Below are 23,194 nucleotides of genomic sequence, written 5' to 3' on the forward strand. Positions count from 1 at the left end.
ATAACTTCCTGAGGGGGAAAAATAAAAGCATTTGGAGGGAATTAAATTTTTTTAAATTCCTCTATTTGAGATATTAAAAAAGAATCTTGATACTTCAAAAATATAACATAGTATTGCAGTATGTTCCTGAATCCCCCTATCTCAAATTGTAAGAACTTCATATTCTTCATATGCTCCCCAAAGAAGCATGGCAATCCTGTCCAAGTTTTAAATTGAAGTGGCCCACTAAAACTTTCAGTCCTTAATAATAGGAACTGAATACCAATTGTCTCTCCATTTCTTCAAGTGCCTATCATAGTACCTGGAACATAGTAGGCATTTAATATGACATCTTTGAATTGAATTGAGAAATTTTATAATTGCAAAGACAATCTCAATTTAAACTCAAAGACTTACTGTGATAGGAAAACCAAAATTAACTTATAAATAAGACATATTTTCAGGTCAAATTTGTATAAATTTGAAAATGATTTTGATTCTCAATGAAGAGAGGATTTTTATCAATTACTTCCTAGGCAAAATAAAATCCAAAGTATTCAAAGCAGTTGTTTAGGTATGTGAAACAATCTCCTCTGTATTAAAAGTGTTCATAGTTCTGTGTTTTTGTTTGTTTGTCTTTAGCTATATTTTCTGAAGCATGCCTTCTACATCAAGAAAGCAACCATCATTTATCATTATGGAAAATCTCTCTTTCTCTTGAAATTCTCCCTAACACCTAACTCACATTTATTTTTGTAATATTATGTTGAACAGGTAATCAGGATTATAAGTAGAAAATGGGCTCTTAGAACAAAATACTTTATCTCTGACGGAGACTTGAGATTTTCTTGGATACTTTGATTTTGTGATATCTTTTTGGTTGAATACAAACATTTAAGCCTATCCTGCCCGTGGGCTGACTACCTCTAAGAGGTATCATAATAAGCAACCTTGTAATAAATGTATTTTTACTATATGTGATCTTATCAGCTATGAATTTAGTTCTTAATCATCTACATACATACATGTGTGCAATGAAACAATTATCCTTCTGAATTTGCTTGTAGTATTAAAAGTTGAAAATAATATCTTTTCTAACAATATTGTAATTTTGTGTTTTGTTAGGAATTTTCATCCAATATTGACTGAAAAGATCAATAGACCATCTCAGCATGTTATGCTGTGCATTTATTTACTGTTGCCATTGATGCAATAAAATTAAATTACAGTACTTCATCAGCCCATACTATCCTGTACTTAATTTATTTACAGTGTCATTTCCAACAATATCTGGTTGGTTCTGTGAACATTGTGAAGATGATTCCCTAACAAATGAGAGAGGTGGGGATCAGTAGGAAAAGAGGAGGGATAAGGGTTTATGCAACATGTAGCAAATACATGTGGCCTCAGTTCACTGTGTTTGTTCCAACCACTTTCTTCATCTTGTTTCATTTCTTTTATTTGACACTCAGTGTCACTGGTATCAGGGTTCCTGAATTCTCCAAAAAATGCTACCATTGTCACCATCAATATTAGGTTATAAAGCAAATAATGTAGGATGTCTTCCAAAGGGCTTCTTAAAATGAAAAGGATAATATCTGCTTGGAAATTATGACTGAAGCCCAGAATTTTCCTCCTTTCTGTGTAGCAGTTGGTATGGAAGAGTTCAGAATATACTCGTGAAGGTTTATTTATTAATTGATTAATGCATCAGACCACTAATTGAGCAAATATTCATTTAACATCCTCCATTCACCTTACCGTGTGTTTGGTCTTGGGTTTAAACACAATTTTATGGCTAGAAAAATGACATTAACAGTTATGATACAGTAGTAGTATGGATTTAACAGAGGAAAATTTATCTTTATCTGCCTAAGAGAGTCTGCATCATAAAGCATGTGATGCTCTGTTAAGTTTTGGAGAAAGTGTAGGAATGTCTCAGGAGGGAAAGTGTGGAAAGTATTCCAGAGGAAGGAAGCTGTAAGTACAAAGGTGTGTGAAAGAGAAAGATGAAATGGGATCTCCAAATACTTAGGTATTGTTGGACCCTGGGACATAGTAGATGCTCAATAAAAGGGTACATTGTTGTTTTTATGGATGTGGTCCAAGCGGTGGAAAGGAAGAAAAGGACCTGAGCAAGGTCAGCGACAGTCCTCTTGTGAATGTAATTACCTCCCGTTTTAAAAGTGAAAATGAAATTACTCCTTTCTATTTCATATTAAGACTATGATAAGGTCAAGGTGACTTGAAAAAGAAGCATTTAACTCGAATTTAGTTTCTACAAAGGCATTCATGGAATTAGATTCATATTCATTCTCCTTTTCATCATCCCCTCCTTCTTCCCTTCTCTCCTCCCTCTTCCTTTCTCCTGCTTCTTACCCTTGCTCTCTCTTTCTTCTTCTTCTTTTTTTTTTTTTTTTGTGGATACAATCCAAATTGGAGACTCTTGTGTTTGGCTCCACCTGTAAGTAGACAGAACTAGGACGTGTTTATAAAATCGTAGACAACATACCAGCTTTCTATGGGGGCGGTCAGGGCAAGGTAGAGAATCTAGTTATCTTCATAGTAGATATGAACAGACTCACTGCACCAACAAACATCCAAAATATTTCTTCCTTTGGCTTTTGTCTAACACCTTAAATTCCACTCCAGTGTCCTAAGTTCCAAAATATCCCTTTCTGGCTGCATTTTCATCTCAGCTCTATCTTACCACTACTTCTGCTCCTTGGCCTATAATCATTTGTCTCTTGGGCCCTCTCTTCATTCCCTATCATTATCCTGCAACCTGCCTGTGAGCTCTGTTCCCCAAAAGTCCATGAACTTGTGCACACTTACAGCTACAGCCACAGCTGCTTCTGCCTCTAGTTCCATCTTCATCCAGCCTTGGTACCAGAGCCCATTATTTTGATCATTCTCTTGGGATTACCTCCACGCACTTGTCCTCAAAACTTTCTATTAACATCAACTCTGTAAAACCTTAGCCTTAGCTTATGCCATCTTTCCCAACTCTACATCAGGACTTCAGAACTCCTGGAGAGAAATACACATCTCTAATGATTGATGTCATTATAAATTCAATATCTGCAACCTAAGCTAGAATCTTTAAGTTTCAGAGTTTGTAAAACTCTTCAAATGATTTCTCTCTCACTTTCTTCCTCCTTCTCCCTGTTCTTCTTTTAAAAAAATGATAGAGTTCCTTTTCTATGTTTAACGTTGAAACTCTGAGAGTTAAAAATGAACAAACTTTCCTGCAAGCTTTTTATACATAATGAGAAAAAAGTTCCAACCTCCTTTTCTACATTGTTCTGCTCTGCTTTATCCAAATGTGTCTTTAGAAGCCAGCTGCTGGCCAGTTTCAAACTAATTCTCTTACCCACAATTTGACTTGGGAAGACCCAAGTCTTGAAGGATTACATCATGGAACACTTTTTTCTTTTTCTGTTTCTTATGTATTAGGTAGAATTCACTGAGCAATAATGACAACCTACTTGTCACTTAACTTCTCCAATTCATGCACCAGCTGGGCTTGGATCTTTCAGAAAGACTTCAGGTGAGGAATAGAAACAAGGATTAGAACATCTTTCTGACCACTACCAACTTGAATTTTCTTGGCTGCTGAGACGTTTCTTGGCTTCTCTCTTAGGCTGAACCTTGGAATTTACTTCCAAGTCCAGGGGAATCTGAGAAACTGCAGCCTCAATTCATCTGGCTTTTTGCCAAGGCTTCAAAATCACCGGACTTGAATTAAATATGACCTCTCCTGGTTGAGCCCGCAGGGAAGAGGCCAAAGTCTTATGAGAACTCAACCTATCTCACTCCAGAAATTTTACTGTGTTGCCAGCTCCAAGCAACAATGGTCTGGTGAGTGGATGTCCTCACTCTTTTTCCCAGCAATTCCTTGCTGATAATCAGTTGCAGTGCCCTCAATTTGCAAAACTTCTTCTGGAATACATACCTTGGTACTTGTTATTCCTCCCCAAACTGCTCTTTTCTTCTACCTTCATTCCTTCTCCTCTGAGCCTTTTCTCTTGATTAACCCTATTTCTACATATATTTATAAGCTTTTCTTCCCCTGAATTTATATTTTTATTTCATACCCACCAGGTATTTATCTAAATTTAATATGTCTTATGTTTGAAAAGCTTTTATTGATCACTCTCTCATGTTTCTCTGAAAACATAAGTAAATAAGTAAATAAATAAATACTATTTTAATGTTCATATAATTTCATATGATATAGCTTCTAAACATTAAAACATTTTTCTGGATTGAGTTATCATTACAATTATCCATAGTATACAATTGGCCAAAATGATATAAATAATGTGTTACATTCTGACAAATAATTATTTCACATGTAAAAAAGTAACATGTATTGGAACTAATCTCTTAATGACATAAAAAGAGATTATTAACATTTTAAATTCATGTATCTAGTTACAAATATCATTTCTAGAATGAGGTAGAATTCCCTAACTAGAAAGAATTCTCTTTCTAGTTTTAGTTTTTAAAGACTAAGCATGATAAACCTTGTTCATGTAAATAGGTAGGTGGGAATGGAAATAGTTTTGTTATGTCATTGTCTTTCAGTTCTTTGACTTCCTTCTGAATTATAAGCAAAAAAAAAAAAAATCACTTGATGACCTAGCATTAAAATTTATGTTTAATATTCTATATGCTATCAATTCAATTAGTCCTCCTTCAATTTTGTTGAAAGCAAAGTATTAGAAACACAGGATTTGTAAGAGGACTTTTTAACCATCAAAGTCATTCACTTTCTCAGCCCAGAAACCACTGCTTTGAACTGTTCGTTTGTTTAGATGTAAGTTCAGGGAGATATTAGGGTGATACGCCTTAGTAAGCTTTTCTTTTTTAAAGTTCAAGAATGGTGATTGTGAGAGGGTAGGCAGAAAAGTATAACCTGAGAGGAAGATCAGCATCAGGAGAGATGATATATGAACCGCTGAGGACCTGGAGTTTGACATCTCCAACACTTCCCAAACCTTCATATCCTTAGGAAACACATTGTGCCTGAGCAATGTGAGAGACTCAGTAGAAAGACTGTCGCACACACACCTTAGTCTGCCCCCATCATTCCCTTTATCACCCCTCCATCATAATTGCCTCATGTTTGTGTCTTCACGAGAAAGTATGTTCCCTAAGGACAATACTTGTGTTTTTCACCCATCTCCAGTTTGCAGAGTGTGGCACATAGGAAGTGCTTAAATAATCTTTTTAGAATGAAGGTAATGAAAATGTGAATAAAAAACTTCCAAGAAACTAACCTATTTGGGTTACTTCTTGCTTTGTGCCTTCTTTAAATAAAATAAAAATTCCTTCTGGATAAAAGAACTTATGAATTATCTAACTTCATTATAAATTAGTTACCACTTCACTTGCTGAGAGCAGCAAGTGAGATTAAAACAAAGAGAAGGAGGGCAAAAGGACCCAGGATGGGGAAAAAAAAGAGTGCAAAGAGGAAGATGAAAGATAAATATGGCAAACTTGATAATAGGGCCTAAAATCCCATCCTGTATTTGAGGAAAGTTAAATGGCTGAGGGATTACTAGCATCTAGGGTAACAGAGTAAGAGAAACACAGAAAAGCCTGAGTTCAGTATTTTTTTGAGGTATGGAAGAGAGATAGGAAGTCCCAATTAAAAGGTAAGAAGTGATGCTTATGCACAAATTGAAGGCAGCTTCATATCTGAAACTCCAAATTAACTGCAATAAAATTCATCCTTTTCCCTGCCTGAGTTTATTCTTTTCAAGGTGAGTTTATTCTCTTATAGCTCCAAGGCTGATCTCTCGGGCTGATAAGGTCCTGGTTGGATTTCCATTGCAGTAGAATGAAGTAGGGGACCTTGTAAAATTCACGTTCCTCTGTTGCTCTGAAGATAAGTGCTTGGCTGACCCCACAAGTGCAAAGCTGTCTGTAAAGTTCACCTTCTTTCCATATCCCAATGTTGAAAGAAGGCTGAAATGGTGAATAATTCATCTGGCAGTGATAAGCAATGTGGCCTTGTTGGTAAGGGCTCTGTGATACTAACACCATCCATTCTCTGCACGAAAAACTATCAAGGGGTTTACTTTCTGTCTATTCCCCTTAGGAAGCAAACAAAAGAAACTAATGAAGGTCAAAGTGCAAAGGTTCAATTGGAGTAACTTAGCTCACTTTTTAAAGTTTGATATTATTTCATTTGAGATATTAATTATATCCCAAATATCAGTTTCTCTGTATAGAATTTCTTTATTTCCATCATTTAGTGAGTTGGTTAAAATACAGTTATAAGCTGCATAACAACGTTTCAGTCATTGATGGACCATATATATGACAGTGGTCCTATAAGATTAGTACCGCATAGTCCAGGTACGTAGTAGGCTATGCCATTGCGTTTGTGTACGTACACTCTATGATGTTCACACAATGACGAAATTAGCTAACGACGCATTTCTCAGAACATATCCCCGTCGTTAAACAATGCATGACTGTATTCATCGTGGACCAGGAAAACCCACCTTTCCACACAGGTATATTGACTTTCAGTTTACTTGAAATTTTGAAATTTCAGTTCCCCAAATTTCTTCATTCCCCCTTCATAGGTGTCCCTCCTTTCTCTCTCGGGAGTGTATGTGCTCTTGTACCCATCACTAAGAAGCTATCAGAAATCTAAAAACTGTAACTCTTCAAAACCGCTGACCCTGTGCACAGGGCTGGATCAACCTCCTGAGGCAGCATATTTGGACCAAGGGGAGTGAGGGAAGAGCAGGTAAACCTAGAGGAGGAAATTCAGTTGTCAACATGATCAATCTGGATAGCCTAGAAATGGATAATAAAGAATTATCCTTTCAAACAACACTTACATTGAACAGGAATCAAAGTCATAAGTTAAACTAAGAAAAGAATTCTGGTATTTAAATTCCCACATCTAAATAGAACATTGTTGTGTTTCAGAAGCACTTTATAGTTCACATCAAAATAACCAATATGTTTTACTATTAGTTTATAAAGCTGGCCTTCCTGTCCTCATTCATTCATTCATACAGCAGATATTTCTTATGAGCCCAGTAAATGCAAAGCACTATGCAGATACTATAAGAATAGATATATATATAACACATATTCCCTGTCCATTGGCCAGGGAGATAAGCAAGTGATTGAAATTTCAAAATAGTGTGCTGTAATACAAGGATAATTGAGGAATACTGGGACATTTAAACCAGTCTGGATATGACAAGAAAGTTTTACTAAAGATGTTACCTATAAATGTGTGTTGGTGGTAACAGGTGGGTAGAAATGTACTCCATACAAAAATTACATGTGTTTTAAGACAATGAGGAAGAGTCTATTATAGGAAGTACACACGTTCCATTTTTGTCAAAGTGTCAAGTAAAAAAAATGGCCATAGACTGGGCTAGTCAGGTAGGTAGAGTATATATAATGATTATGAGTTGTGTACAGAATTGAATTTTATTCTGAAGGTGATGGGAAGCCATGAGAACAATGAGCATAAATGTGGCCCAGTCACTCAACCTATCCCTTCCAAGCAAGCTTTGCTTTATTCACAAGTATTTCCATTTGACATACAGGATCTGCCTTCCTTTAACATTTCTACATCCTTTCGGGGCTCACCTTAAAATTTATCAAGGAAGTCATATGTATGGGATGCATACAAATTCATTCAGTTTGAATTTGGATAAGCCCACCAGTAGGATGGGATGGAACACATGCTGTGATTCCCTGAGTCCATGACAGAACTTTATGGATAGAAAAAGAGTTTTTATGGATATATAAGAAATGGAGCAAAAAATGTATAGGAAAAAAGTCACAAAGAGGTGAGTGGAAATGTACTGAAATTTAACCCTGGATATTTCACAGTTTGGAAGAACATAATTATAAAACTAGTAACTTTTCCTTTCTTTGTGTTCCTCCTACAACAGAGTCCTCTACCACTTGTTAGGTTTTAATCAAATTTTAGAAAGATTTAGAAATACTGACCAAGATTATTACAGGATAACTTACAGCTTTGCCATTTGGATCCATATGGTGCTCTTGAAAAGATTTCTTTCTCATTTCCTAACTTGTAGCTGTAATTCTCTCCTGTCTACATGGGCTCCGGTTTGATCATTTTTATCTTCCATTTGTCACTCATAAGTACCACTCATCTGGACTTCTTCCTGGTCTTAACTGTCCCCATTTCTTCCCTGCGTTCTACCATCATTGTTTACTTCCACTTCTGATTTCCTTTACTTTCTATCTACTCCATGGCTGTGAATTCTTCTTTCCCTGAAAACCATCAAGAATTGATCATTTCAGAGGTTCAGAGGTCTAATTTAATGTTAAGGTGTCTAGAAATATCTCAATAATTATGTCTCATCTCTTTTTTTCTTAGGAGTTTAGAAAACTATTGGTTTATGGCTCTCTGACTGGAGAGTTATATCAGGAAGAACAAGTTATAGGAAAAAAAAACCCTCAAATGGACTTAAGCAATACAGAGGATTTGTGATTGCACATACCTGGGAAGGCCAGGGGTAAGGCTGACTTCAGAATTTGTTTGACCCAGTAGCTCAAAGATGCCAAAGAGCCAGTTTCTTCTGGTCTTTTTTCTCTGTCTTCTGGAATGTCAGGTTTATTTTCCTAATGGCAGAATGGCTGTAGCAGTTTCAAACTTCACATGTCTACACCAAATTGTCTGGCTGAGGGGCTGATTGACTTTGGAACACAACTGGGCTTTTGGCTAGAGCCATAGAGCTTTACTTGAGTCAGGGGATCTTTATCTCCCAGGCAAAATGTTTCAAAGCTCTGTCCATCTCTGAGGCCCTTACTTTAAAAGTGTCTATATTAATCATGGTCTCTAGGTGATTCTGCCATTAGGTGATTCACAAGGACAGATTCTGGTGGAGAGATGCTGATAATTTGCTCTTGTCCTCAGGCTGCATCTTCATAAGGAACTCAGCTGTCCTCTTTGTAATCATAGCATACCTCCAGGAGATCCTTGAAAAGGTCTCTGTGTTCAGCTTGCATGGTGCCATATTATGTTATGTTATCTACTGCCTAACTTTTCTTATGCAAACCTAACTTGGGAAAGAATATTTGGCTTTTTAAGTCCTTCTGTTCTCCAGCTATCTAGACTGTGAGCCAATTGGCTTAGTCTGCAGGCAGAAAAGTTCACTGATCACCTCCCATTCACCACATTGGTGATAGAGGGATCCTAAATAGTACAAGATAGCAGAACACCAGACACCTGACACTGGAAAGATGAGATTGACAGCAGTTTATTAGTCATCTGTATTCACAACCTGGGAAAGGAGGGCACTGCATGCCATGCAGCATCACACAGGGGTTGCAAACGGGAGCACAATGAATCAGAAGGGATTGTGGGAGGCAAGTTTTGTAGTACAAGCGGGTGTGGTGCCCCCGGTTCCCATGGGAGGATGTGATTGGCTTCATTGAAACTTTTGAGGACTACTAGGGAGGTGAAACACATTAGGTTGAGGAGTGGGTGGGGTGCAGCTAGCCCGACTGATAGAGGAACTAACTTAGAGGGGAGCCTTTTCCATTGCATGTGAGGCAAATCTTACAGAGCGGGGAACTCACATTTAGGCCTTCAGGACATCGTGAGGATCAAAGATGTGAAGGCAGCATTTGAAATTTTAGATCTTATAATACAGGAGATTCTCTGTTAACAGTGATGCACTTTCATTTTTACTGCTTTCAAAGTAGCCATTGTTAGGCTAAGCTTGTGTCTTTGTTTCTTTCTATATCTGGTAAGTATTTCAATACACTGGTTCTTTTCCTAGACTATTGTTGTTCTTGTTATATCTATGATCTGATTTTCAATATGCAAAAGCTGTGGTTCAAATATCATTTTTACTATCACATACTTAGTATTTCAAATATACCAGCCTGGAATATTGAGGTCCTCTCTTTCTTGTACTACTTCTTCTCTGATTGGCTTGTTCCACATTTCGGGGTTAGTAACTTGCAATATTTCATTTCTTATACTTTTGTTTTTTAACCGAGATCCTTAGTTGCAAGAAACAGAAATCAACTCTAGCAAATTTATGCAGAAAAGATATTATGAGCTATTGAGTATCTTATAGAAGCCATGGGAATGCTGGAGAATCATGGTCATGAAAGTGGGCAAAAACTAAAGAAATCCAGACAGTAAAAACTGCAGGCACATAATGGTACAAAAAAGGTCTTAATCTTGTTACTGCTGGATCTCCCATGACACCATTGTGGTGACAGGCCCACTAATAAGGGGACTTCTGCTAAACTTTCACCTCTGCTGCTATCACTAGACTACTGAATCTCTTAAGGATTTTTTGACTTATTAGAGATTTTTAAGTTTAGTGAAGTTCAATTCATCGATTTTATCCTTGTGTTAAGCTTTTTGGTGTAAAGTAGAAAATAATGTAATTGCTTACCACAAAGTCATGAAGATATTATCTAATACTGCTATATTATTTTTATTGTCTTTTACGTTTATGTCAATAAGCTATCTGGAGTTTGTTTTTGTATGTGCTGTGAAGAAGGGGGTCGAGATTCATTGTTTACATATGTAGATATCCAATTGATACTGTAATACTTATGAAAATAAGCAAGCAAAGACTGGCCAGAGGTTGCCATAGCAAGCCAATCAGCCACCTCGCTTGCATTTGGCAGAGACTTGAAGGCAGGCAGAGGAGTGGGAAAGCTTTATAGTGAAAAAGCGGAAGGACTGAGGTATGCCCTGTTGGAGGCTGTTGGCCTGGGGAAGCTGGAAGCAGACAAACTAGAAGTGGGGCCTCCTGTGTAAATGGTTAGAGGAGCATATTTGGCTTTTTCTAGTTGCTCCTAAGTTGGAAGCAGCAGCCAGGTTTAGGGAGGCTGTCAGTTACTAATCAAGTCCTGGCCATTTTGAGCCCATTGCCTCAGAGGTTGTGGTTTGACTTCCTGGATATTTTGCTGCAGAGGCTGTGGTTTGGCTTCCAGGCTGGTTGCTGCAGGTTGTGGGTCAGAATTCCATTTTTATATATAGCTTGATCATTGTTCAGTTTCTTATATTGTTGAAAATATCATCCATTTATCTACATTCCAATAGCACCTATAAAATAAATGAAGTGACTGAGTATGTGTTCTTCTGGAATCTTTACTGTGTTCCGTTAGGGTATGTGATGCTCTTTGAAATAATACTAGACTATCTAAATTATTAGAGCTTCATAATAATTCTTGATACCTGGTAAGGGTTCATTCTCCAGCTTTGTTGTGCCTTAAGATGATCTTTTCTACTCTTGATCTTTTGCATTTTCATATGAAATTTTAAAAAGTTTGTCAATTTTCACAAATATGCTAGAATTATGAATAGCATGGCTTTGATTATAGCTCAACTGTGAGACGGAATATTTTCATAGTATTGAGTCTTCCAATGTAAGGACATGGTCTATCTTTCCTTTTATTTAGGTCTTCTTTCATTTTCTTAGTAATGATTTATTTTCCTTCCTTGGTATTTGATTATTTTGGTCTATTGCAAATGCTATTTAAAAAAATATAATCATTTAATAATTGTTTGCTCAGTTTACTTATTAAGTCTAATCGTTTATCTATAGAATGTGTAGGTATAGGTACACTCAGTTACTGAGAGAGGCTTAGTAAAATCTCTAACTACGTCTGTGTAGTATTTGTTTATTTCTCCTTTTAGTTCCTTAAATTTTCACTTTTGATATTCTGAAATGGGCTTCTGCTTCTGCTTGGGATATAGAAAGTTTCAAAGAAAATCACTATCATCTTAAAAATGAATAAAATCCAAATAAACTACAAAATCCTCATTTTTCTTATGCCCATCAGAGTACTAAGATGGCAAGGCAAACCAACACCATCAAATACAAAGAGGAAGAAGCCTCTCCAGTGACAGCTGGGACATATGATCCATGTCACTCACGGCAGAGCATGGGAGGAAGGACTTCCTGCAGGCTGCAAAACAAGCAAGAGGCAGGAGAAAATTTAAAGTACTCTCAACGGCCAAGTGGGGCTTAGCAGTCATTGCCAGGTACTGCTGGGGATACCCGACCAAAGGAAAATCCACACTCATTTGCAAGATCTTTCCCGGGGGCCCTCACCATAGGCTCAGGAGCAAGTTTGGGGCAGAGTTGGAGATTGAGCAAGCCCGTTAGTGGTGTAGGAGCTGATGGGGACCACACAGGAGGGGCATGCATGAAATACCTGTGGCCTTCTGAACCCTTTTCTCCCAAAAAGTGAAAGCTTTGGGCCTGTTAGTGAGAGAAAAGCCACTTGCTTAGGGAGCGTAGACAATGAAAGTGCCACTGGAAGACTGGTAACAGAAATCTCTCCACCCCAGAGGCAGGAGCAAGCAACACAAAGAGTTCAGGGACAAGAAGCTTTCTTGGACCAAATCTGCTCTTGTGACGGATGTGTTACTGCTGGGGAAGGAGTGGGGAGAAAAGGGGCAGCAGCACGCATGGCTCACCACATTGAAAGCAGTTTGGCTGCCAGGAAGGTTGAGACAGGTAGGCTGAAAAAGTCCCACCCCCAAGTCTCTGGTGCACAGGGCCTTCCCAAAGTGATGGTAAAACTGGAATGATGGAGAAGCCCCACTACTGAGTCAGCAGCCAGCCAGCATCTAGGTTCCTGGGGTCCATGGAGTATGCAGATATGCGCTTAGAGTTGCATAATGGGAGGTGTGTTCAACAAGATTCTCCTGTGCATATTTGAGGACTGAGCATCCAAAAGAGAGGTAATCATTCACTATAATGCTATTTCACCTCCTTTCTTTTTTTTTTAATCTGGAAAATGCCAGCTCGAGTGTGCTTCCTGTCTGAAGTCCTCTGCTTTGTCCACAGGAAGACTGTCTTTCTTTTGTACTATGGCAGATGGACTTTCCTCACAGCTCTGTAATCCTTGAGCTGTGACTTATATTTGCATCTCAAAGGCAGGAATTGCACATCTTTCATCTTTGGATAACTTTCTGTAGTAACTGGCACACATTGGCATTATCTGTCATCTATTTATCAATCTATATATGAATGAGCAAATCCTTGGTTGTGTAACTCTTGGCAATTTTCTTAAGGTTTCCTAGTTTCAGTTTTATAGATGTTTCATGCTCATAATCTGATTTTTTTCAATATCCCAGGTATTAGTAGTTCTCATATTCCTGTGGGTCTCCATCCCAGTGTCTGGAGTCCCAATTTTAAATCTCTTTTTTTTCCCCCAAGTGTCTCTGTTTGACCATTGTGAATCCCCAGAGGTCCGGAGGTGGCTAGTGTGCTCATTTGAATTCCCCATGTCCTTGGCGACCCATTCATATACACATGTTTTTCGTGTTTCTATCCAATTGTAAATGATATCAATGCACCCAACAGAACACTTAGGGTGTAAGAGAGAGAGAGTTCAAACAAGCAATCCAGTAAGGTGTGTGCTTTGGGATAAAAGAGTGAGAAAAATGGGCAAGTAATCAGACAGTAATCTTTTCCAGTTTCTGAAGTAAACGTAGACCAGGTTCTTATCTCCTCTTGATGAGGAGAGATTTACACAGGGACATATACTGGAGGAAGTTCTCTCAAAGAGAAGTTAGGATTATAAATGTTCACAAGCTTGCTAGAAAAGAAACAAGCTTACAGGCAAAGTTGGGTAGGGATTGTTGACCTGAGAGCCACAGGTCCTGGGAGAGCTGCGTCCTTTCCTTCACACCAGAGGAGAGACCACTGACATTAGTGTCCTCTAGCTCAGGCCAAGTGCTAGTTTTGAGAAAGATCATTAGGGACTTCTCTTCTTATACAGCTAGGTAGACATAATCTGATTTACTCAGGATCTTCTAAGAAAGTAGAGATCTGACACTTTATTTCATGAAGGGTTAGTAGGTATTTAGTGTGGAGCTGCTGAAGTGAATCAGATGGGGTCAGTGTTCCCATCTGAGATCCCAGTGTTGGAGCAAAAATTAAAAAATAAAACTCATCAGTTCCTTCAAAACCCATGGCACTACGTTTTTGCATTATAGCATTGGTGTCTAAACTCATATTTTATATTATGTGGAATTGTTTAACCAACTGAATATCTAAAATTCATAGGCTTTAATCTTGGAAAGAGTATGGTTACCAAAAAAATGTCACATCACAAAATAATATCTTCTCAGAAGGGTCAACATTCCAGGAATGATTGTCTTAGAGATTCCTTACCAGGAAACAGAATTGTCTCTGGGTATGTGAAGGTAGATGAGTTTGAGAATGGTACATATGTAGCTGTGAATATATGTGTTTATGTGTGTCTATTTCTCTCCCTCCTTGGTTAAAACAGAAATCGTCTCAGGGTTCACTTTAAACCAATTCCAGTTTGATTCATAAAGAAACATATGACATGTTACTTTAAAAAAATATCTTAGTAAACATGACATTTATCAGAGAGTATTTATGCATCCATTCCATTTCTTAGAGTACAGGCCCTTTACTTTCCTGGGATAGTTGAGATGAGTATCGTAAGAAATTTACATTGGTTTCTAATTATTGTCTTGATGTTCCTTCCAGTGCTGGAGTTGCCTTTATCCTCCTTTTTTATAGGAAGACTAACAAGCAAAACATTAAGCAAAGAGACTTAAAATGCTACCGACGAGTGTGCTGTGATTTGTGTCACTGAACTTTCTCTTTGAGATAAAACATCCACGTGATTATTCCTTTCACTTTACATTTTTAACTCAATACCAAGACTTTGCCTTCTTTAGAAATTCTCCACTAAAAGATTTCTGCAGGATTGATTGGGTTTTGTCTCTCATAATCTTAACTCTCCACCATCCCACTCTGTCTTTATCCTTAACATCTGACACTATGATGAAGATCTCTTAGGCTGTTTAAAAAATATTGGAGCTGTCAACTCATTGCTCATTAAGTAAATCTAAAATATACTCTCTGTGAAAGTTCTACAAATAGAATTATTGCAAGTCTTTCCTCCAACTCCCCCCTTTCAGACTAAGACTTTTACATTACTCAGTTCTTCATTGTATACCACCATTTTTAATTTTTTTTTTTCGTTTGTGTGCCTGACTTTGAAGATCTATGGTTCTTTTCAACATTCCAGGTCTTTGGGCCCCTTACCTGTTCACAAAGCTATACTATTGGAATTAATATTAACCATCAAAGCTTGCTGAATTCCATTGACAGTAGTCATTGTGTAGTTAGCTTTGTTTAAATGCTCATTGCCCATACTATCTTTTGGTTTTTAGTGTCCTTCTATCTGTGTGACCAAAGAAGCTATTTGATTGAAAACCTAACTGCTCTTCAACGGTGAAATTTCATATCCCGGAAAAAGCAGAACCAGAATTACCTGTTCACTTTTTTAAAGACCATAGAGGATTGAGCAATGCATTATCTGTGATGTAACAAAATGTGGAATTAAAAGCAATGCATTACTTTCAAAATAGAATAATTCATTTAAAAAATGACAGTCAGGAAACTTTTTTGCTCTAGATGAATGTGTCAGACTGGTGATACTTCGAAAGATGATTACAGATTTCCAAGTAGATGAGGAAAAGAAGACAGGACCATACCACCAAGCACTAATTCACTTCCTCACTCATTCATTCACTTCCTTATATGTTCCATTTTGATTAAATATATTCTGAGAACTCACAGCAGAAGACTCTTTACTAAGTACTATGGGGACCACCAATTTCAAGGAAGAAGATACAGAACAAAAAAAAAAAAGTAAAACAGAAGAAAGAGAGAGGGAAAATATGGGATGAGAATGAACATTTACTGAGTGAAACTACATTGCTACTGTTGTTAATGTTTTTAATAAGCCACTTTGTGCCAGACTTGGTTCTCTGTGCTTTTAACCCACTAGGTTATTTAATAAAAATAACTCTATTAAATAGCTATTATTATCATCGTAGTAAGAAGGTGAATTTGAATGCCATAGAGGTTATAGGACTAGAATGCGACAGTCAGGATTTTAACCTTGGGTTCTTAGTCTGAAATGCATTACCTTCAGTCTACCTACTGTTCAGTAGAAAACTTCTCATGTCAAGTAAATAAACGATAAACAACAACTTACCCCTTCTTTGCACAAGGCAATGGAAATGTATTCTTTTAAGCTGGTTTTGGTACTCAGTCTCGCTGGAAGCCCGAGAGCACTTGACATTTGGGAGTTGTAGTAGGAGAGGATAAGGGTCACTAGGAAAATAAGACAGGGATTCAAAGACAAATTTTGCCAGCTCCCCAATTTTGACCAGAGTCTGTTATGATAAAATGCTGTCTTCTCATTCCCTGTGCTCTCTACCTTCGGATCTCCCTCATACTGTAGCTGGGAAGTCATCTTTTCTCAAACCTACTCATATACTCAATAAACACTTATTGAATGTCTATTATATGCCTGGAGTGGTGCACATTTACTCCTGCAGGAGATTTCATTAGATTAATGCTCAGGCAACTTTAGAATCAGAGTAGTCGTTCAGGTGGCAGGCTCAAGAATAATATGAGAATAGAGAAAAGAAGGAATAAAATGGAAATAATAAGGAGCCAGCTTTCTAACTTGCTTTGGGACACTGCCACTGAAATGTGAAGTCTGGCTCAAATGGTAGAAAAACAATTTTCAAAAGAAAAGCAGGAGCATGGTCCTTTCGGTTCTTGCCTTGTGGTTGCATTTCTTCAAGTATGTGTGCCTGAGTTAATGACGCTGTAACTGCTTAAATGAGGAAGGATAGAGAAGCCCTTTGGCTCCGAAGGAATTACTATTGACCCAGACTTGAGTAACTGAGAAAAAGGAAGGCCAGGCAAAATCAGTGATAAAAGGAGATCCTCCAATAAGCTTTGTTTGGAGCATTCTCTCTCTCTTTTTGTTCCCGTACAACCTCATCTCTTTCTGTACTGTGTCAGATATGTCTCCCTCTTTATTTCTATCACCTTTATTTCCATTGTTCCTCCTATCCTAACTACCCTTATTCATTTACTAACCTTTATAGATGGAGTTACTGATAACAGTATGAATACACATACATGCACACATACATAACATTTAAAGGGTCATGTGAGAACAAAGGAGTTAGATAGAGGCCAGATAGCAATTCTTTTCTCCAATTAAATATGTTGATCAGTTTTCCTTCAAATATGCACTTCCTTGTCTTAATGCCTGTGTTCGTTATGATCCTTCATTCTACACTGCCCTCCTACATACTTAACTCCATTGATAAAATGCCTCGCCATCCTCAGAGGCCCAGCTCAGAGATCAGCAAATATTTATTGAAAGGATTTGTTGAATGAATAACAATGCTCTCCTCTGAGATGAGCTCTCATTTCTTTTCACCATGCTTAAAGATTTCACAATCTACAGAGAAACTTCATGGAGGACAGTAAAGAAGAATGGTTCCTGAATGCGATGTGGATGGGGCTGGAACATCTGTCACTCATTAATCACACAAGTGATTTCACCTGGCTTGGTTGGCTGTGCCATCCTTCCCCCATTAAGGATGGCTGCTCATTCTATTCCCTGATCACCATGAGCCCAGAAGGAACATCTGCCAATTAGAAAAGACATTGGATGAGCATTCAAGTTGTGGGCATTTGGGAATTATCTTCAGAACTTAATGACAGATGAGGGTGAGAAGAGGGAGGAATGGAAGAACTGCAATTATTGGGGTGAGATCCCAGGGAATATAGGGAAGGTGTGGTAAATCTGGGAATAGTTTGGATTGTGGTAGGGAGGGTAGATGGTATCCCTTCTTTCTATAAGAGTTTCTTGGTAACACCTTTGTAAAGGCATGTGGAGCTGGATTAGTGGAATGGATGACATCAATTCTGTAACTCTGTTGATGAATTTAGTTTTTGTCTTTGTCCTCTTTTGCTTTCTGTCCTATTTAGACATGAAGCCCACTGAACCGAAACAGGCATCGTCCGCCCACCGTACAGAGCTGAGTGCACTGTCACTACTATATAAATCGCCTTCTTCTTCAGGATAATAACAATATAGATCATTCCTCTCTTCTGGGATGGCAGATCTCATGTTCATTTATAACATTTTGGACATCCAATTCAGTTTTCATCTTCATATTTAAACACTTTTGCATTTGTAATAATCATAATAATAAAAAGTAAAGATGGCTGGCATATTTCACATTTGAGACATGAGATTCAAAAATCCTAGGTAGGATTTTCTCTCTTTTTACTATGTAGTGTAAATATCATCAGGATGGTTTGTGGATGCTTATTCCTTACTTTAATTGGCAGCATCTATTCTCTGTTTTTGGAGGTAGTCTTCCAATTCCCCAACTTAAATTCACAAATTCATTGTTATCTGTGTCATATGCTTATGCATGCACATTAACATGAACATTAAAGAATATTCTTAAGTTTAGAGAATGTTTATATGCCTTTGAAAACCTATTGCATCTCTAAATGATCTGATCATTTGAATTAGATTGAAAAGTACCCCAAAGAAGGGAATTTTTTCATATCTCCATATATAAGAATGTTGTTTCATAGAAATAATTGCTCTGTAATTTTTTTCTTCGTCTGAGTAACGGCTACCACTTTTTTGAGCTACCAAGGAAATTTTAAAGCATCAACCATTCCTAGCATACCTCTGTGTATTTGTGAAGTCAAAACAAATGGTTTGTAAGTGAGAAGGCCTGTGAGTGAAGATTTGCTATTAAGTAGGCAAAAGCAACCTCTCATTCTATTTTACTGAATTGAAATTATGATTTCAGCCAAACATCATGTTTGTATATAAATATCCTGAAGTTCCTCCCTGGGAAACAAGTCCAAAAGTATTCTTTTTAAAACAAAATGGGAACCATTTTTGAAGTATCTAAATATTACCAAAACAAGCAGTTTTGAGAAGGATAAAAAGTTTTCCAGTCCAAACTCTGCCAGGTAAAAAACAATAGCTAGCTCTCAGTGTATGCGCCTCAGTATACATGTTCAACTTTCATGGCAACTCAATTGCTCACCAGAAAAGACACAATTGATGACTTGGGCTGCCTCTGTATTGTAGTAAAGTTGCAGCCTTATAAAGTGAGAATTGTCATTTGAGATTCTCACCAGGGAGAGTAAAAATAAATTAATCTTTGTCAATTTAAATGTTTCCCCTTGTTTTATTGTTATTATAAACTGTTCTGTGGAAAGGGAAAGTGCAGTATCACCACAGGTTCATCAAACTTGAAGCTAGGGGTTAAATGAATTTCGCAGGCTGTGCTCATTCAGAGAGAGAAGGCACACATATCTCCATATAACGCACAGATTAATCTGCATTTACTAGACACCTAGGTTTATTTAGCAGCTAAGTATTTGTGACTAGAATATTGAAAGCCATATATCCATTTCTTGACAATAGCAGGGAAAAGTTAGCATTTAAAATTTAAATATATATATATATATGGAGAGAAAGAGAGAATGGAGCATATACAGCAGAGCTAAAGGCTTTATTTTGAGGAATACTAGTGAAAATTATCATCTCTACTGTTCTGTCATGGTGCCTAGAATGTTTATGGTGTCAGAAACATGGATTGCTAGAATGCCATCCTGGAAGAAACCTGAGAGCTTATTTACTTCACTTCCCTCTTTCTTCAACCAGAGAAACTAAGTTATCTGCCAGAATTTATGGATCTAGTTAATGGCAGAATGCAAAATGGAGTATGTCGCTTGGTTCCCAGGCCAGCATTCTTTTTCCTGTACTAACAGAGATTCCCACCTTTGACTCTAGAATTGTTAAGACCTCTGATGCCTGCCTAGAAAGGGAGCACTTTGCAATGTTGTTCTTTAAAATTTTAATGTAAAATAAGTTTGCAGATGTTTTCAATTATGACAATTGAGGAGTAAACAAGTTCCAGAGGGAGCAGGATGTAGAATAGACATCTAGATAATAAGAATTCTAGAAGAAAGAATAGGATACTTACTTTTGCTTGCCTTCTAGATTCAAGGTGAACAGACTGATTAGCGAAGTGCTATGTTTTCAATATGGCACATACCTATGGGGTGTGTGTTAATTTGTATGCATGTGTGTATTTTCTGACCAATGCAGAACAACAAAGCACTACAGTTAATTCTTTTATTTATGTGCATATTATAGAAATCCATTTAGCCTTTAATGTTCCTTTAAGGACAGGTTTCACAATTGCTGCATTATGCTACATCCAACTATATGCAAGAAAATCAGGCTGCTGGCTTGGGATAGATCTGCATACAATATTTAGGTTTAAATGCTTTAACCTGTCCTGTTGGTTTATTCTTTAAGGTACTCTACTCCAATCCCAATCAGGCTGTTTCAGGTTAAAAAGTAAATTAATTTACCTTTTCCCAGTCTGATCAGAGTCCCTGAAGACCACATAAAGACTGCCTAAGTGGAATCAGCAGAAAAGTCAGCATGGGACACAGCCTTTGATGCAAAAGAATCACGTAGAAATGAACAAATATTACACGATGTGAAGCAGAGAGTCTGGCTTAAGTCAGTTCAATCTGTGGATGTTCATTAGGCAGGAAAATCAGAAGAAAGGTTTCCAGAAAGGCTCAACTCTGGCTACTTCAGGTGCTTTTGTGGAGTAAATCACAAATGTCCACCTTTTTTGGTCAAGCTAATCACTTAGTACCTCCGCTCTGTGTGCAAAATGAAGGAAACAACTCAACCCTATAGACTGTAGAATTGTACCCTCCTGTTACATAAAGTGGCAGTTCCTTTCAAAGCTGAACCTGGGTTCTGGGAAGTGCGCACTAGGGAATCCACATGCCATCTCCTGTCCAAAACCCTAGGGGCAGCTTTCTGTTGCACAGCCTGCCCTCACCAATGTCTTACTCCTTCCCAAAGGCCCAAACACTGAGTTCACTTCCTGCTCCTGCCACTTGTCACTTGCAGGGAAGGTGTATAACTTCTTTAAAACAGAGTCACTCTAAGAATTAAATGAGATAAAAGTAAAAGTGCTTTGCACAAAAGAACTTAACAAAAGGCAAAGGGTACCTTCTTGTAATGGGGTCATTTCCGGATCCACATAGCTGCTACCACTCTTCATCCCATCAGGGCTCCTTTCTGGCCATTCCAGCTGGGAGAGGTGATGCACTTTTCCTACCTCCTGTCTTTTTTGCTGTCCCAAGAATATGCCCAGGGGCCCTTCTCATGCAAATAAATTTATAACAACTCCTTAAGGAGAAAGTATCTTGGGAAGCAGAAATGATCAACAAATGTGGGGCTCCAGTTATTTTTAAAGTTCTAAGGGCTATTATTATCAGATCTATTACTTTCTGAAATTAAAAAAAAAAAAGTGTGGCATTTCACGTCTAACTGCCATTACTCTTCTGTGATAACAGAGTCATTTTGAATATGAATATGCTTTTAAATCGCTGAACATAATACACAGAGGAGATTTAGTTGTGGTTAGCTAGTTACTTCTTGGAATATACCAAATCGATTGTATTGATCTTCTTCCTTCATCATCACAGAGGTCTCCTCAAGCATCTGTGGACTAATGGCAATCAAGTGCTCTTTAAGTTCAACAGAGCAATTCTATTTCAGTGCAACTCCAAACCACTAACTCCACCTCAAGCATTTCCCTTGCTTGATAGGGAACATGCTCCTTCCAGCTTTATTTCATCCTTTCCCCACTTCAGACAAAAAGGGCTTGCTCATCAGGTGGCAATATAAAACATGGCTGAAGAAAGAATATCTTTGGAGTGCTACAGCCAATACGCTGACTTTGCAACCTAAAGAAGGTTGGGAATTAGAATTTGCAACAGAGCCAGCAGGGAAAACATTGAGGTTAGACTACAGCACCCCTGGTCTCTCTTTCTTGAATCAGTTAGTCTTCATGTCAAGTTCGAAGCTCTGAGGCACTGACTAGGTAAAAGGAGGGGCCTAGGTGGGGTATGTGAGGGGGCAGGGGGCGAGGGGCAAGGTGGCTTCCTGATGGTCCTGAAATTGCCCTGAGCAGTGGTTGCCTCACTGCCCATCTGCAACTTCCCTCCTTCCAAACCAAATTCTTGCCTCCTCCAGAGTGCAGCATGAAGCGAGTGTGTTAGCTCCTCACTGGCCTCGTGACCTGCCGGTCATTAGGTGTCCTCTCACACGGCAGAGTTCTGGGACTGATTTGCCTTTCTTTTTTGCCTGCAATCAGCATGTTTCCCTGCAGCTCAGCAGAGGTGCAAACCTGCTGCCTTCTGACTTTTGAACTGGCGACCAGACTTTCATGGAGGTCCTAGGGTGAGCTGTGCACTCTGTGGGTCCCTGGAAAGATTACAGAGCCCTGAGATGATACCAATGTTACTGTGGGAGGTGTTAGCAAGGAGCAGAGACTTCAAGGCCCAGGAAGTCAATACAACACATTTGAAGTTTTCAGCCTATGCAGGCTGGTATTGCATTAATGAAAGACTAGAGTGTTGTGATGGGGGAAATATAACAGAAACCTTAAATTATTTTGAAGCATATTCTCCTACAACTTGCTAATTAGGTGTAGGAAGAATGCTCTGAAATGCTTGAGTTCATGTACCTGCAGTTATGAACCTTAACTTTATGAGATGCCAGGCAAAAAACGAGGTATTATCAAAATTCTAGGGAAAAAAATGAAGTCATTTGAAAGCACTTTTAAATTTTAAAACCACATTCAACGTGTTTGAAATTCTACATTTAATTTTGTGTTTAGTTCACTAATATCAATGTATTTCTTAATACATGCTCTCTCTGTGCCCTCAGAATAAATATTTCATAAGGACAAGGACAGCGTCTGGTTTGCTCACTTCATGTGACTTGGAACCAAGGATCTGAGACAGCAACCAGAAAAGAGGAGGGCTCGTGGGTAGGACAGGTGGGGAGCAGGTGGGCACATAGCCTTCTAGGGTCCCTGGAGTTACCTTGTGAGCAATTGTTGGCCTTATTTACTTCCTTCCAAACAGAAAGAATACAACCTAACTTACTGCTTCTTAAAGAGAGCAGCCTAGAGCACAGAAGTGAACTCAGTAAATTCATATTCATTGAACGAATAGATACGTGAGTGAAAATGGCACTTGTTATAGATGGAAGGACAAACAATCACTGAGCTAAGCCATTCTCTCCCTATCAACAGAGAAGCTGGTCCTCAGCAACATTTTGAATTCCTTGACTTCGGGCAAATTATTGTCCAGATTCCTATTTCTTTGTGCTCCCCCTTCACCATTGTTGTCAGTCTTCTTTCAGGTACTTAACAGCTTTACCTGTTTCTTCTCATCTATTATCAAAGTCTGTTCACTTACAAAGCTCTGAAATCAGCCTCAGA

This window comes from Equus asinus, chromosome 7 (assembly GCF_041296235.1).
Source record: "Equus asinus isolate D_3611 breed Donkey chromosome 7, EquAss-T2T_v2, whole genome shotgun sequence".
Taxonomy (NCBI): Eukaryota; Metazoa; Chordata; class Mammalia; order Perissodactyla; family Equidae; genus Equus; species Equus asinus.